The sequence below is a fragment of the Harpegnathos saltator genome, unplaced genomic scaffold (genome assembly GCF_003227715.2).
Source record: "Harpegnathos saltator strain DR-91 unplaced genomic scaffold, Hsal_v8.6 scaffold667, whole genome shotgun sequence".
Taxonomy (NCBI): Eukaryota; Metazoa; Arthropoda; class Insecta; order Hymenoptera; family Formicidae; genus Harpegnathos; species Harpegnathos saltator.
The window spans coordinates 38,489-52,901 of NW_020230501.1; positions in this window are offsets into that span (position 1 = coordinate 38,489).

Here is a 14,413-nt window from a genome sequence, read left to right on the forward strand (position 1 = left end):
GACTACATACAGGGTGTCCCATTTTAATCCGGCCGGCTGAATAAAATTTAAGGATATTTTCCAGAAAAAAATGTCAGACAAATGTTGTTCAGTTCTAAAGGGGACATTCGATGCCATCAACAATTTTGACCTCGGGTGAAGGGTTCAAAGCCATTCAAGGTCAACTCTTTTTTCTTAAATGGGAACCCCTATTTTTCACATCGGCAATCGATTCTACGTAAAAAAAATGAAACTTGTCTGAAGCATTTCTTTTATAACGCAAACTAATTTCACTTATTCAGTCTCCAAAATTGAAATTTTCAAATTTTCTGAATTATTTACTCGAGAATGGTGGGGTTTGGGGAGAAATTGCAGAAGACAAAAAGTTCTTGGAATGCTGCAAGGACTTCACTCGAATTTTCGCATAGTTGATCGTGCACTTTTTTCTGCCAATGGTTGGAAAAAATCTTTTATCTCCTCATGTCCAGTACCCTCGGCATTAGCATCACCCAATGTGCACCACGTGGAGGTCGCCGATGGGATTTTGCACATCATTGAGGGACTGAACGTCCCTGTATATCTGTTTACATCAGGTGCACCTAGATGCGCCTTTTTTTTTATTCACGCAGGGGAAATCCATTATGGATACCTCCGCCCCCTTGGGGAGGGGCGGGGGTTATGTCGGACTCTTACCGACTAAAACCCCTGCGGGATGTCTACCTGTCGGACCGTGAGGAGAGGAGTTAGGGGAACTGCTCCCGCATTCCCTCCCCAACCCCCAGCCCCAGGGCTCTATTCCAAGAGCCCCTCGCCTTCTTGTACCGCACCCCCCTTCCCCTTTCGGGGAATTAATGGGAGAGGTGCGGTCCCCGGCGGGTATCCCCGCCGGTTGGCCTTCTGGTGTCACCTTGGAGAAAGGGGATATCCACCCTTCCTCCTTATTCCCCCTCTTCCTTAAGGGAGAGGGAGGGATTTTGGGGAGGTGGGCCCGATCCCCACCTCCCCCTTTCCCCCTATTCAATCATTCAGAGAAGCGGGAGTTGCCCTCCCCGCTCCCCTCTGAATTACGGAGGCCTAGATGCGCCTTTACAAAATATTTATTGTTAAAAATGCACAAACGTATACCATGAAAGAAGGAGAAATCTCAAGCACTCGACAAAACAAATATTATATAAAAATGAGAATCAAAAATAAAATATGTCTATTAAAAAAAAAACAAGTTTTTCTTGTTTTATTTTTGTAATTTTGTTTATAACTTATTACGTTGATTTTTTCTGACTAAATCAGGAAATTATTCATATCGATAGGACTTTAGAACTACACTATATATAAAATAAGTCATGGATGAAAATTACTTATGAAGAAACTTTCTTATTTACTATATAAAATATATAATATTGTTTTATCCGAGCCACAAGGTTTGTGGCAGCGTCCGTTGTCCTTGAGCCTTAGGCATCCGATGCTGATTTTGACGTCTGAGCGAGGATTGTCCTGACGACGGAAAATCGATAAGAAGTAAACAAGAACAGCTGACAGAGAGTCTCCGGCAAGCTGTCATCGTAGACAGACGAGAGAATTCAGAATTATTAAAATAGAGAATTATTCTTGTTTGAAGTTTGAGAAAGTTGCACTGTATATAGTAAAGCTTGATATTCTTACGCGAGTGTTCTTATTTACCACTGAAAGCGCGAGTGTGAGAGTGAGCGCAACAATATGTAATAACTATGGAGTCCGTGTGTTAAAGATCTAGGACCTATTAGAGCCCATGGCTAACTCTGCTGGGATATCATTTAAATAACATGGAATCCTCTAATATGATAAAAATAAATTCGGCAGAAAAAAGTTGCAAAAAGAATTTGTTTATAACAAAATTGTTTAAACAATTTATTTAAAAAATGATTGTTTTGAAAATCTGATGCTGCCAATCGATTTCGCTTTGAAAATTAGGTCAAAAACAATCGTTTTTTAAAATAAATTATTTAAACAATTTTGTTATAAACAAATTATTTTTGCAATTTTTTTCGCCGAATTTGTTATTTTTATCACACTAGAGGACTCCATATGTCATTTAAGTAATATTCCAGCTAAGATAGCCATAGCCTTTAATGGATTAGAAGGGAGATGATTAATATCGAAAGAATATTGTCAAGTTAGAGTTAACTCTAAAGAGAAGAATCGTATGATTTTCATGCATGCTTTTATTTTCCCTAAAATATTTATACTGAGTTCCACTTAACGCTTGCAACAATCGCGGCGTCATTCTTGTTTAATATCTAGTAAGAAACAACGATAGAATGACGCCTCGATCGTTGCAAACGCTAAAGTGGAACGCACTGTTAGTATGAGACACTAACACTTCCAACGGGATAGAGTGCTTGTTTTTTGTTTCACGCCTGGTATGCTTTTTCAATCATCGGCCAATGCTGCTTATCTTCATTTATTCTTTTTTGATGTTTTTAATAGTATCATAATGACATCTGTCGAATATTATGAATTATTTTTATTCTGCAAACCCACGGAAAAATTTGAAAGATTAGAGAAGTCTTTTAAAAAATATAATAATAAGAAAAGAATTTGATTTTTCCGAAAACGTTGAGATACATTTGATTGGTTACAAAAGATTTCTTTGCATTTATATAACGATGGTATAAATCAAATCGTAAATATGATAGATTCGTAAAACAAAATGAATCCTGGTTGCGGAAACAATTTCAATTTCCCGAGAAATCTTTAAATACAAGTTCAGTAAACAGACAATTATGCCAAGCTTCAACATCAAGAAATGTAGAACAAAAACAAAAATACCGCTCACATAAACGAGAATCATTTTTAGACTTATCTGATAAACAAGAATGAAGACGTACTGCATCATTAACAACCGAAAATATCATAGATGAACTAATGTTCGTTCTAAAAGAAAAAATGCAAGCTTCAAGCAATATAGATGGAGCTATCATTTTATCTTTTCTGATAGAACATCCCGATGAAACATCGAGATTCAGAGCTTTCTGCGAACGTAAGAAAGTTGAAAATAAAATGCTTTCACAACAAGCTTTAGCGTTAATGTTAAATTTAGGACTGTCTATATCAGCATATGAAGAATTAAGAAATATTTCCAACATATAAGGCATTAAGCAGTATCCTTCATATTATCAAATTCGCTTAGCGAAGAAAGATTGTTACCCGTCAAAGGAAACAATAAGAATATCAGAAACTTATACTTCAATAAAATTACAGGCTCTTCTTGATATTACATTTTCTAGATTAGTTGAAGCTCGTAATATTAACACACACCAGAATTTAAAATTAATATCAAAATGGGGATTTGATGGTACGACTTGTCAAAGCCTGTACAAACAAGCATTTGCAGATGTGCCCACTGATATTAATAAACCCAGAGATGACTCGATTTTTGCTACATACTTAGTCCCTTTGAGATTGGTCAGTGATTTCACTATTATTTGGGAAAACGTGAAACTATCTTCAACAAAATATTGTCGGCCTGTTAGATTCGAATTTATAAAGGAGAATAATGAAATCATTCTCAAAGAAAATCAAAGAATGATAAATGAAATTAACAGTTTAATTCCAAGTACCTATAAAGATATGTCTGTACAACACAAATTAATACAAACTATGGTGGACGGTAAAGTTACATCTTCATTAACAGAGTCTTCATCTATGTCGTGTTTTATATGCATAATAGTATAAGTCCAAAAGATATGAATAATTTTGATTTAACTCGGCAAAAGAAAATAAAAAGCATTGAATATTATAAATTTGAAATGTCGATCCTTCATGCATGGATTCGATCTATGGAGCTTTTGTTACACATTGCCTACAATTTGGAACTTAAAAAGTGGTTAGTTCGCGATTCGAAGGAAAAACTTCGTAGGGGAGAACATATTAGGTGCGCAACTAAGTTCCTGCTGTTTCTCAAGAGATGGCTCCAATAGTAAGTGCTGGTCGATTGTGACATAACCAAAACGTCATGAACCAAGCTTAGACATATGGTAAACAAACCGCTTTGACACATTAGTGATTTTGTTTTCATATACTTTTGGTTGTGTGAAAATGTCTTATTTTGTGCCAAATAATCGTCATTTGCGGGAAGTGTTGCTTTTCTTCTTTCATTCGAAGAAAACGGCGGCTGAAGCGCATCGAGAACTCCAAAAAGTTTACGGAGATGCTGCTCTAAGTGAAACAACGTGCCGTGATTGGTTCCGTCGCTTCAAAGACGGTGATTTCGATGTTGACGACCGTTCGCGTGAAGGAAGGCCAAAAACCTTCGAAGACGCTGAATTGGAGGCATTGCTCGATGAGGATCCGTGCCAAACGCAAAAAGAGCCTGCTTCAGCATTAGGAGTTACCCGCCAAGCCATTTCCAAGCGATTGCATGCGTTGGGAATGATTCAAAAACAAGGAACTTGGGTTCCTTATGATTTGAAGCCAAGAGACGTTGAGCGTCGTTTTTTCGCATGTGAACAACTGCTCCAGCGGCAAAAAAGGAAGGGTTTTCTTCATCGCATCGTTACGGGTGATGAAAAATGGATTCATTACAGCAACCCAAAGAGAACAAAATCATGGGGACTGCCCGGTCATGCTTCTACGTCGTCGGCTCGGCCGAATATTCACGCTGCGAAGGTTTTGCTGTGTATTTGGTGGGACCAGGGCGGTGTTATTTATTATGAGCTGTTGAAACCGAACGAAACCATCACTGGGGAACGGTATCGAACTCAATTGATGCGATTGAGCCGAGCACTGCGCGAAAAGCGGCCACAATACGAGCAGAGGCACGAAAAAGTGATTCTACAGCATGACAACGCTCGGCCTCACGTTGTCAAACCCGTTAAAACCTACTTAGAAACGCTCAAATGGGAAGTCCTACCCCACCCGCCATATTCCCCAGATATTGCGCCGTCCGATTATTACTTGTTCCGTTCGATGGCACATGGTCTGGCCAATCAGCAGTTCCGCTCATATGAAGACATCTCAAAATGGCTTGATTCGTGGATAGCTTCAAAAGACGAACACTTCTACCGTGACGGTATTCGAGCTCTGCCAGAAAGATGGGAAAAAGTTGTCGCTAGCGATGGGCAATATTTTGAATAATTCATTTGTAACCATTTTTTCACAATAAAGTTGCATTTTCATAAAAAAAAACAGCGAGAACTTAGTTGCGCACCTAATAAGAAAAAACTGCAAGATTTTAGACAGAAATTAGGATTATTAATTGACGTTGTAAAGCCAAGTGTTGGCAGTACGAACGATGGAAATACCGCCAGAAAATGTTTCGCAAATCCTTCAATAACAGCACAAATTACAGGACTAGATGAAAACGTAATACGGAAGTTCGCGATCTTGTTGCAAGCTATTGCATCTAACCGAACATGTAATTCAGAAAAATTTGATTGCTTCGCTAAAGATTTGGCAAAACTTGTAATCGATAAGTACGGATGGTATTACATGTCACCTACGGTTCATAAGATTTTGATTCATGGTAGAGATAATAAAATACGCAATTATTTCAGTAGGTTAATTATCGGAAGAAGCACTCGAAGCTAGACACAAGGAATTTAAAAAATATCGTTTGCAACATACTAGGAAAATTAACAAAAAAGCAACAAACGAAGATATAATGCATCATTTGTTGCTAATATCAGATCCTCTTATTTCTAATTTAAGAAATAATCTTCCAGAAGTAAGGGATTTGTTTGAAAAAGAAAATTATAATACTAATGATAATTCTGATATTATATAAATATACAATAAAACTTATTAAAAATATTACAAAATGTAAATATATATGAAAATATAAAAAAACAATAATAAAATAAAAAAACAAAAAACAAAAATAAAAATAAACTTAATATTGGGTATGGGAATAAGTTTTAATCGTTTTTTATGTAGACAAGAAACATAGTTTGAATATGAAAATATTAAATGATTTTATTCAAAATATTTTCCATCTCGAGCGACAACCTTCGCCCATCTTTCGGGCAATAAACGGATTCCTCGAGTGAAGAATTCTATTTCTTTCGAGGCGATCCAGTCGTCGACCCATTTTTGTATGCTGTCATATAAGGGGAAGCGCTCTCTAGTAAGTGCCGATTGCATCGACCGGAACAAATGATAGTCTGAAGGGGCAATGTCTGGTGAATACGGCGGGTGGAGTAGGACCTCCCATTTCATCCCTTCTAGATATGTCCGGACGGGTTGACCAACATGTGGCCTAGCGTTGTCGTGCTGCAAAACCAGCTTCTCGTGTCTATTGCGCCATTCCAGCCGTTTTTCTTGAATAGTTTGCATCAAACGCAATAGTTGAAGTCGGTAACGTTGGGAATTGATAGTTTCGGACGGTTTCAGCAGCTCACAGTAGACTACATCCCGCATATCCCACCAGATACAGAGCATGACTTTTGATCCGTGAATATTGCGCTTTGGCGTTAATGGACCTGGTTCACCTGGCTTCCACCATGCTAGTTTGCGTTTAGGATTGTGGTAGTAAATCCATTTTTCATCGCCAGTGATGATCCAATGCAAAAAACTCTTTCTTTCTTGTCGTTGAAGCAACATTTCGCACGTGACCAAGCGCCTTTCAATGTCCCTTTCCTTAAACTCGTGTGGTACCTAATTTCCTGCCTTCTGAACCATTCCCAGCGCATGTGTAACGCCCGTGCCTCTGGGTTCGCTTTTTTTATCGATCCGGCCCCGCGTCGCGATCGTTGGCAGCGAGTCGCGCGCAGAAGTTTTATTAGGAGGTGATCTTGGTGAATAATCGAAGTCGGTTGGTGTTGGTAGACAGTGACGCTTTATTTTATTGTTTTGCCACGCAATGACCGCGTGTTATTTGCGCGAGGTTTCCACTGTTTGGGTGCCGTCTCAACGCGCGACGTTGTTTCGCTTCGGCTCGTCGTCGCTGCGAACGGCCGTATTCCCGTGACGGTTGTTCGGTTAGATGCGTGATTGTCGACTCGTCATTAGTAAATATTTTAATACGTAGAATGTACAGTTGATGGGAAAGAAAACTCGCGGGCGGTCGCAGAGATAGAGATTTCGTTTCTTCGTGTGATTTTTGCTAACGGGAGAGGTTCGCAATGCCTTACGGCGAGATCCCCTGGTCCCATTAGCCGCGGTCGTTAGTCGATTTTCCGAAGTCGGTTCCTATAGGAAGTAGAGAGTAATAAACAAAAATATAGTTATGAGAGCGTTCCGGAAAACACACCGGAGCAACGGCAAACTCGCCGCTCGATCTCTATATCGCCAAGACGGCACAAACGAGGATAGTTCCGGAAAACACACCGGAGCAACGGCAAACTCGCTGTTCGATCTTTATATCGCAAAGACGGCACAAACGAAGATTGTTCCGGAGAACGCACCGGAGTAACGGCAAACTAGCCGTTCGATCTTTATATCGCAGACGGCACACACGAAGATCGTTCCAGAGAACACACCGGAGTAACGGCAAACTCGCCGCCCGATCTTCATATCGTAAAGACGACACAAACGAAGATCGTTGCGAAGAACACACCAGAGTAACGGCAAACTCGCCGCTCGGTCTTTATATCGCAAAGACGACACAAAAGAGAAACGTTCCGGAGAACACACCGGAGTAACGGCAAACACGCCGTTCGATCTTTATATCGCAAAGAGGACACAAAAGAGAAACGTTCCGGAGAACACACCGGAGAAACGGCAAACACGCCGCCCGATCTTTATATTGTAAAGACGACACAAACGAAGATCGTTGCGAAGAACACACCGGAGTAACGGCAAACTCGCCGCTCGGTCTTTATATCGCAAAGACGACACAAAAGAGAAACGTTCCGGAGAACACACCGGAGAAACGGCAAACTCGCCATTCGATCTTTATATCGCAGACGGCACAAAGAGAATCGTTCCGGAGAACGCACCGGAGTAACAGCAAACTCGCCGTTCGATCTCTATATCGCAAAGAACGGGAAGCAATCGCGGATGCCGATGGCTATGGCCTGGTAGATTACTTACTCGGAACTTTCGATCTTTTGGAGGCGCTCTGCAGATTCGCTGACGATTCTTCCTAGACGGTGGATCACTTCAAACTCTTCAAAGACTCTCCAAAGACTGTTCGAAGACTATCCCAAGACTGTCCCCTTGTCAAAACTACCGGGATTATATACCCGTCTGCTCTCGTTTTCGGTTCCTTTCGTTAATTAATCCGATTTTGATGGGGATGAATCGTGATTATGCGGTGTTAGCCGAGGATCGTCTCGGCGGCGCCGCGAGTTCGGCTCGGCGGCCAATCGCTCCCGAACATGGCTGCCGGGTCTTCGGCTAGGCTCGGGTGAGCGCTTAGTAAGGCGCGGTGACAGCGCGGGGTCGGGGGGTGCGCGCTCAGCTGACTGCCGCGTGATGTTCAGCGGCAGTCAAAGTAACGATATAGTCCCTTTGATGTATCGTTACATTACCCCCCTCCCTTTTTTTATGACGCTAATTGGTCGGCTACCGTTCTTATTAGCCGATGCGGTTAGCGTACCGCAGCCATCCCTGCCGGTTGAACCGCAGGCTCCATCGTCCTCCGGGGGTGCAGAGGCGGTATTTCCGGGACACATTCACCGCAAAGTACGGAACGTGCCACAGCTCTTCGGTTGGCAGGAGGATAGGTACCGGTGGTGGCAGCGCGGTTCCTTGCATCGGCAGCTAGATGATAGGCTGGACCTCGACTTGTGGCGTTGGCGGGACCCTTACCACGCGGACCTTCCCGTTAAATGGCTCGTCGAGTGGTATGGAGGGCCCGGCCTACACGATAGACATTGCTCTCGGTCCGTCATTGTCGAGCGATGGCATACTGCGTACCGTAGTTGGTGGCGTGATGGTAGACTCGTCCAACGTAATGACGGGGATGGTCAGCTCCGGTGTGGCTGGTTCGGTTGGTGGGTCGGCAGGTAGTTCACTGATCCCGCGTTGGCCGGCGATAGTGGCTCTACGGGCCAGGCCGACTAGCCCTGGAGGCGCCGGTCGGATCTTAGGACCTTTCGTGGGCCGTCCGGTATTCCCGGGTAGTCGCTGTGGTGGCTGGTTTCGCCTTCTGGCTTCCGGTTTGTGGACGGTTCCTTGTTTGCCCGGTTCCGGCTTGCTGGAGCGCGACATCGGCTCCCCGTGTGGTTAGGAAAGTGACGCTAAAGGCGGTGATTCGCTGGTCGAGGTCGGCAATGATCCTACGATCGGCGTACGGCTGCTGTCGCTGGATGTGCTTGGAGCGTCCGTGGTGCCGCTGCCCGTGGTTGATGTTGGGTCGGTGTAGGCGGTTTCGGCGGTCTGCGCCACGCGTTGCCATACTCGGGCAGCGTCGTCGTCCGTTCGTAGCAGAATCTCGGCGAGTTCCTCGATATAATTATCTAGCTCCATGTCTGGATATCAACTTTCGGTGGGCTGTGTTCCTTCAGCTTTTATAATCTTCTGTCGGCTGCTGATTCTTTGTTCGGTAAGACACGTCGGTATTCTCGTGACTTGCTTTGTGCAACTTGTTACTGTGGTCGTGATACTGTTGATTTCCTTGCCTTTGTTGTCGGAGAAAAGGCGCAAGTCGTGCACGTGAACGTTGCGGTAATATTTACCTTGTTCATCTCTTAAATCAATCGATATCGGGAGAATGAATTCTCTTCACTATCAACGGACTGATATATTTTAGTGCAAGTTTCGCATTGAATGCTTTCGTCTTATTGGATTGAGGGTGTTCCTTTTTCCAGACGATGTCTCCCAGCTGTGGGCGCCAAGCTCTTCTGCGTAAGTTAAAGTGGGGCTCTTGCCTTTAAAAAGCTTGAGCGAGATGCACTTTGACCAGCTCGTAGGTTTTTGTCAGGATTTTGGTCGTTGGCGGCGGGGCGAGCGGTACGCTTCCCCGGTCTTCGAGATGTGCCCGGGCTAGTTCTCGTCCGTAATTGAGGAAGGCCGAGCTGAATCCTGTAGTGTCGTGTCGGGCGGTGTTATAGGCGAAGCGTAAGGCAGGTAAATTCTCATCCCATTGTCGGTGTTGCTTGTCCACGTGTAACGATACATCCAAGGGATTATATCGTTACACTGACTGCCGCTGAACATCACGCGGCAGTCAGCTGAGCGTGCACCCCCCGACCCCGCGCTGTCACCGCGCCTTACTAAGCGCTCACCCGAGCCTAGCAGAAGACCCGGCAGCCATGTTCGGGAGCGATTGGCCGCCGAGCCGAACTCGCAGCGCCGCCGAGACGATCCTAGGCTAACACCGCATAATCACGATTCATCCTGATCAAAATCGGATTAATTAACGAAAGGAACCGAAAACGAGAGCAGACGGGTATATAATCCCGGTAGTTTTGACAAGGGGACAATCTTGGGATAGTCTTCGAACAGTCTTTGCAGAGTCTTCGAAGAGTTTGAAGCGATCCACCGTCTAGGAAGAATCGTCAGCGAATCTGCAGAGCGCCTCCAGAAGATCGAAAGTTCCGAGTAAGTAATCTACCAGGCCGTAGCCATCGGCATCCGCGATTGCTTCCCGTTCTTTGCGATATAGAGATCGAACGGCGAGTTTGCCGATATTCCGGTGTGTTCTCCGGAACGATTTTCGTGTGTGCCGTCTTTGGGATATAAAGATCGAGCGGCGTGTTTGCCGTTTCTCTGGTGTGTTCTTCGAAACGATCTTCGTTTTTGCCGTCTTTACGATATAGAAATCGAACGGCAAGTTTGCCGTTACTCTGGTGCGTTCTCCGGAACGAACTTCGTTTGTGCCGTCTTTACGATATAAAGATAGAGCGGCGAGTTTGCCGTTACTCCGGTGTGTTTTCCGGAACGATTCTCTGTTGTGCCGTCCTCGCGATAGAGAAATCGAACGGCGAGTTTGCCGTTGCTCCGGTGTGTTTTCCGGAACAATCCTCGTTTGTGCCGTCTTGGCGATATAGAGATCGAGCGGCGAGTTTGCCGTTGCTCCAGTGTTTTCCGGAACGTTCTCATAACTATTTTTTGTTTCTTGCTCTCTACTTCCTATAGGACTCGGAGCAAGTAAGGATACCGGGGCAGAAAGAATCATCGGCCACATCCACCGATCGTCCGGCGCGGCCGCCGGCCCGGAGTAATCCCCATCGGAAAAGCGCATCGTGACTTCCAAAGAAATCGACGGACGGCCGCGGCTAATAGGACCAGAGGATCAAGCCATAAGGCATTGCGAACCTCTCCCGTCATCGCAAATCACGCGAAGAAACGGAGCGAGTAATTACGGCGTGGCGAAAAACCAGTGCAAGCCTTACGCTCGACGCACGACCTACCTATTGTGCGCGCACCACAAGCGATAACGCGGCTCGACGCGACGCGTTTTCGTGTGCTTTCTTCTGTAGAACGACAGTCGGACGAGACGCGGCATTTAAAGCCGACTAAAGTCTGCGACAACGCCCGCGCGAAATCCCTAACTCTGCCAACGCCCGCGAGTGTTCTTTTCCATCAACTGTGCATTACATGTATTAAAATAATTACTACTGACGAGTCGACAGTCATGCATTAAACCGAACCACCGTCACGTGAATACGGTCGTTCGCAGCGACGACGAGCCGAAACGAAACAACGTCGCGCTTTGAGGCGGTACCCAAACAGTGGGGAACCTCGCGCAAATAACGCGGCCATTACGTGCTGAAACGATAAAATAAAGCGTCACTGTCTACAAACACCGACCGACTTCGATTATTCACCAAGATCACCTTCTCCTAATAAAACTTCTGCGCGCGACTCGCTGCCAACGATCGCGACGCGGGGCCGGATCGATAAAGAAAAGCGAACCTGGAGGCTCGGGCGTTACACACTGGGCTATCATGGTTTTTATCGTGCGGTTGGTTCGTTCAACGGGATTGCACTGTGGTGTATAGATTGGTGTGGTGCAGTGGCGGATCCCGAAGTCCTTGCATAATTTGGCGAAATATTCGGACAGAAATTGCGGGCCGTTGTCCGAGATTATCGTGGTTGGGCACCCACGTCGGTATATGATAGCATCGAGGATACTAGCTACGATGGCTGGGCCGGTGGCCTGTCGTTGTGCCTTCGTCTCCACTTCGTGAATCGATCTTGCATGGTTAAGAGCAATATATGACCTTGCCGAGAGCGTGGCAGTGGCCCTACTAGATCGATTGCAACTTGTTCCCAGGGCCGACTCACATGCGTAGCATGCAAAAGCCCCGGGGGTTTTTGCTGGTCCGTCTTGTGTGCCCAGCAGATTTTGCACTCGCGTACGTATTTGGCAATGTCGCGGGCCATACCGGGCGAATCGTATTGTTTAGTGCTCGGGTAATGGTCTTTGAGATGCCGAGATGCCCCGCTGCTGGATCGTCATGCATTCGGGTTAACACGGCCGGGCGTTGATCTGTAGGGAGGCATCTCTTCCACTGAGCCGCAGCTGGAAGTTCCCGGAAGTTCAGGCTGTGTAAGAGGTGGCGGTAGACGGTGTTGTCTCGTATTAGATAGTCGGGGTGGCCGGCCGGATCCCTGCGTATCTGTTCCTTCAAGTTCGAGTACCAGGGGCAGGTTGGTCTCGTAGCCACGGCGGCTATCTCTGGTTCGCGTGACAGTGCGTCGGCTACCTGGTTGCTAGCTCCGCGACGATATCGGATCTCGAAGTCATATTGCTGTAGCTCGAATTTCCATCGTCCCAATCAGCCTGATGGTGATTCGATCATCTGCAACCATTTTAGTGATTGGTGATCGGTCAGCACGGTGAATCGGTAACCCTCCACATATTCGCGCATTCGACGGTTGCCTCACACTACGGCCAGACACTCCAATTCGGTGGCACTGTAATTTTTCTCGGCGTTGTTGATCGTACGACTTGCATAAGCGACTACTTTTTCCCCCTCGGCGGTCTCTTGCGTTAATACCGCTCCCAAACCTGTTTGACTTGCGTCGGTCTAAAGTAAACGGTAAAGTAAACGGCTTTGTGAAGTCCGGGCAGGTCAGGACAGGCGTTGTGACGAGGGCGTTCTTGAGGTGCCGGAAGGCCTCGTCTTCCTCGCTGTTCCAACGCCATTTCTCCTTTTTAGTGAGGCGAGTGAGTGGGAGAGCTACGCGTGAGAAGTTCGGTACAAACCGGCGGTACCACGATGCAAGGCCCAGGAATTGCCGAACTTTCCTCATAGTAGTGGGCGTTGGCCATGTGGCTATTGCGCTGGTTTTTGCTGGGTCAGTGTGGATTCCCTCTTTATCGACGATGTGGCCCAAGTATTTTAAGCGGGGACAACAAAACTGACATTTCTCAATATTCAATCGTAAATGGGCGGCCCTCAGCCGTCGGAAGACTTCGCCCAAGTGCGCGAGATGTTCCTGAAACGTCTGGCTCAATATGATAATATCGTCCAGATATACGAGCACATTCGACTCCAGGTCAGGACCGAGAACGGTATCCACCAGTCGTTGGAAGGTGGCAGGAGCGGAGTTAAGGCCGAACGGTAAAACTTGGAATTGCATGAGCCCTCGCCCGGGCACGGTAAAAGCGGTGATGGCCTTACTTTTCGGTGTGAGAGGTACTTGCCAATACCCATTCCTTAGATCTAGTGTGGACAGGTATAGTGCTCCGCGCAGTTTAGCCAGCGTGGCGGTGATCTGCGGTAGTGGATAGGCGTCTTTCTCGGTGATCTCGTTAACTTTTCGGAAGTCGATACAGAATCGGTAATCGCAGTCCTTCTTCCTGACTAGGACGACGGGAGAGCTCCAGCCGCTGCGGGAGGGTTCGATGATTCCGTCGGCTTCCATTTTGTTTACTTCTTCGTCAATGATTTTCTGCATGGCAGGATTTCGAGGCCGGTATCGTTGCTTGATGGGCCGGACTCCTGGACGTAGGCGGATCTCATGACGAATGGCAGGGGTGGGTCCAGAGACGGCGTCAAAGCGTCTTAGTTCTTGCTGTAAAAATCTCTGCATTGCTCTTCCGCGTCTAGGTTCCGTGATATGCTGATTTCCTCGCGCACTTCGATCGGCGGGTCCTGGGACGCGGCAAGCGGTGGGGGCCGGAGAGTAAGTCCGAGGCGAGACCACAGGTCGACTCCGATGATTATTGGGGTCATTAGGTGAGCCATCACCGTGAATTGATGGCTGAGTTGTTGGTCCCCTATCCAGAACATCAGGTGAGTGCTTCCCTGAGTGGTCACTTGTGTTCCATTTGCCAGGATGATGCTCTTGACGGTTCCGCGCGGTTGGTTCTCGTCTCGTAGATACCTGGCGTCGACCAGAGATGTTTCGGCTCCAGAGTCAATTAGTGCCCGTAAAGGGCGATTCTGATAGTGCACGTTTATGAAGGGGCGCGGTGTGTATTCTATTGTCGGGGCCGGGGAACGTCCGCTCCGTCCTCGGTCATTTCGGTGTTTCCCGACATTGGATGGCAGTCCTTGGTAAGTACCCTATCTTTCCCGCAGCGTGAGCAGAATTTCCGGGCTGGTTGGTCGCAGCCTCG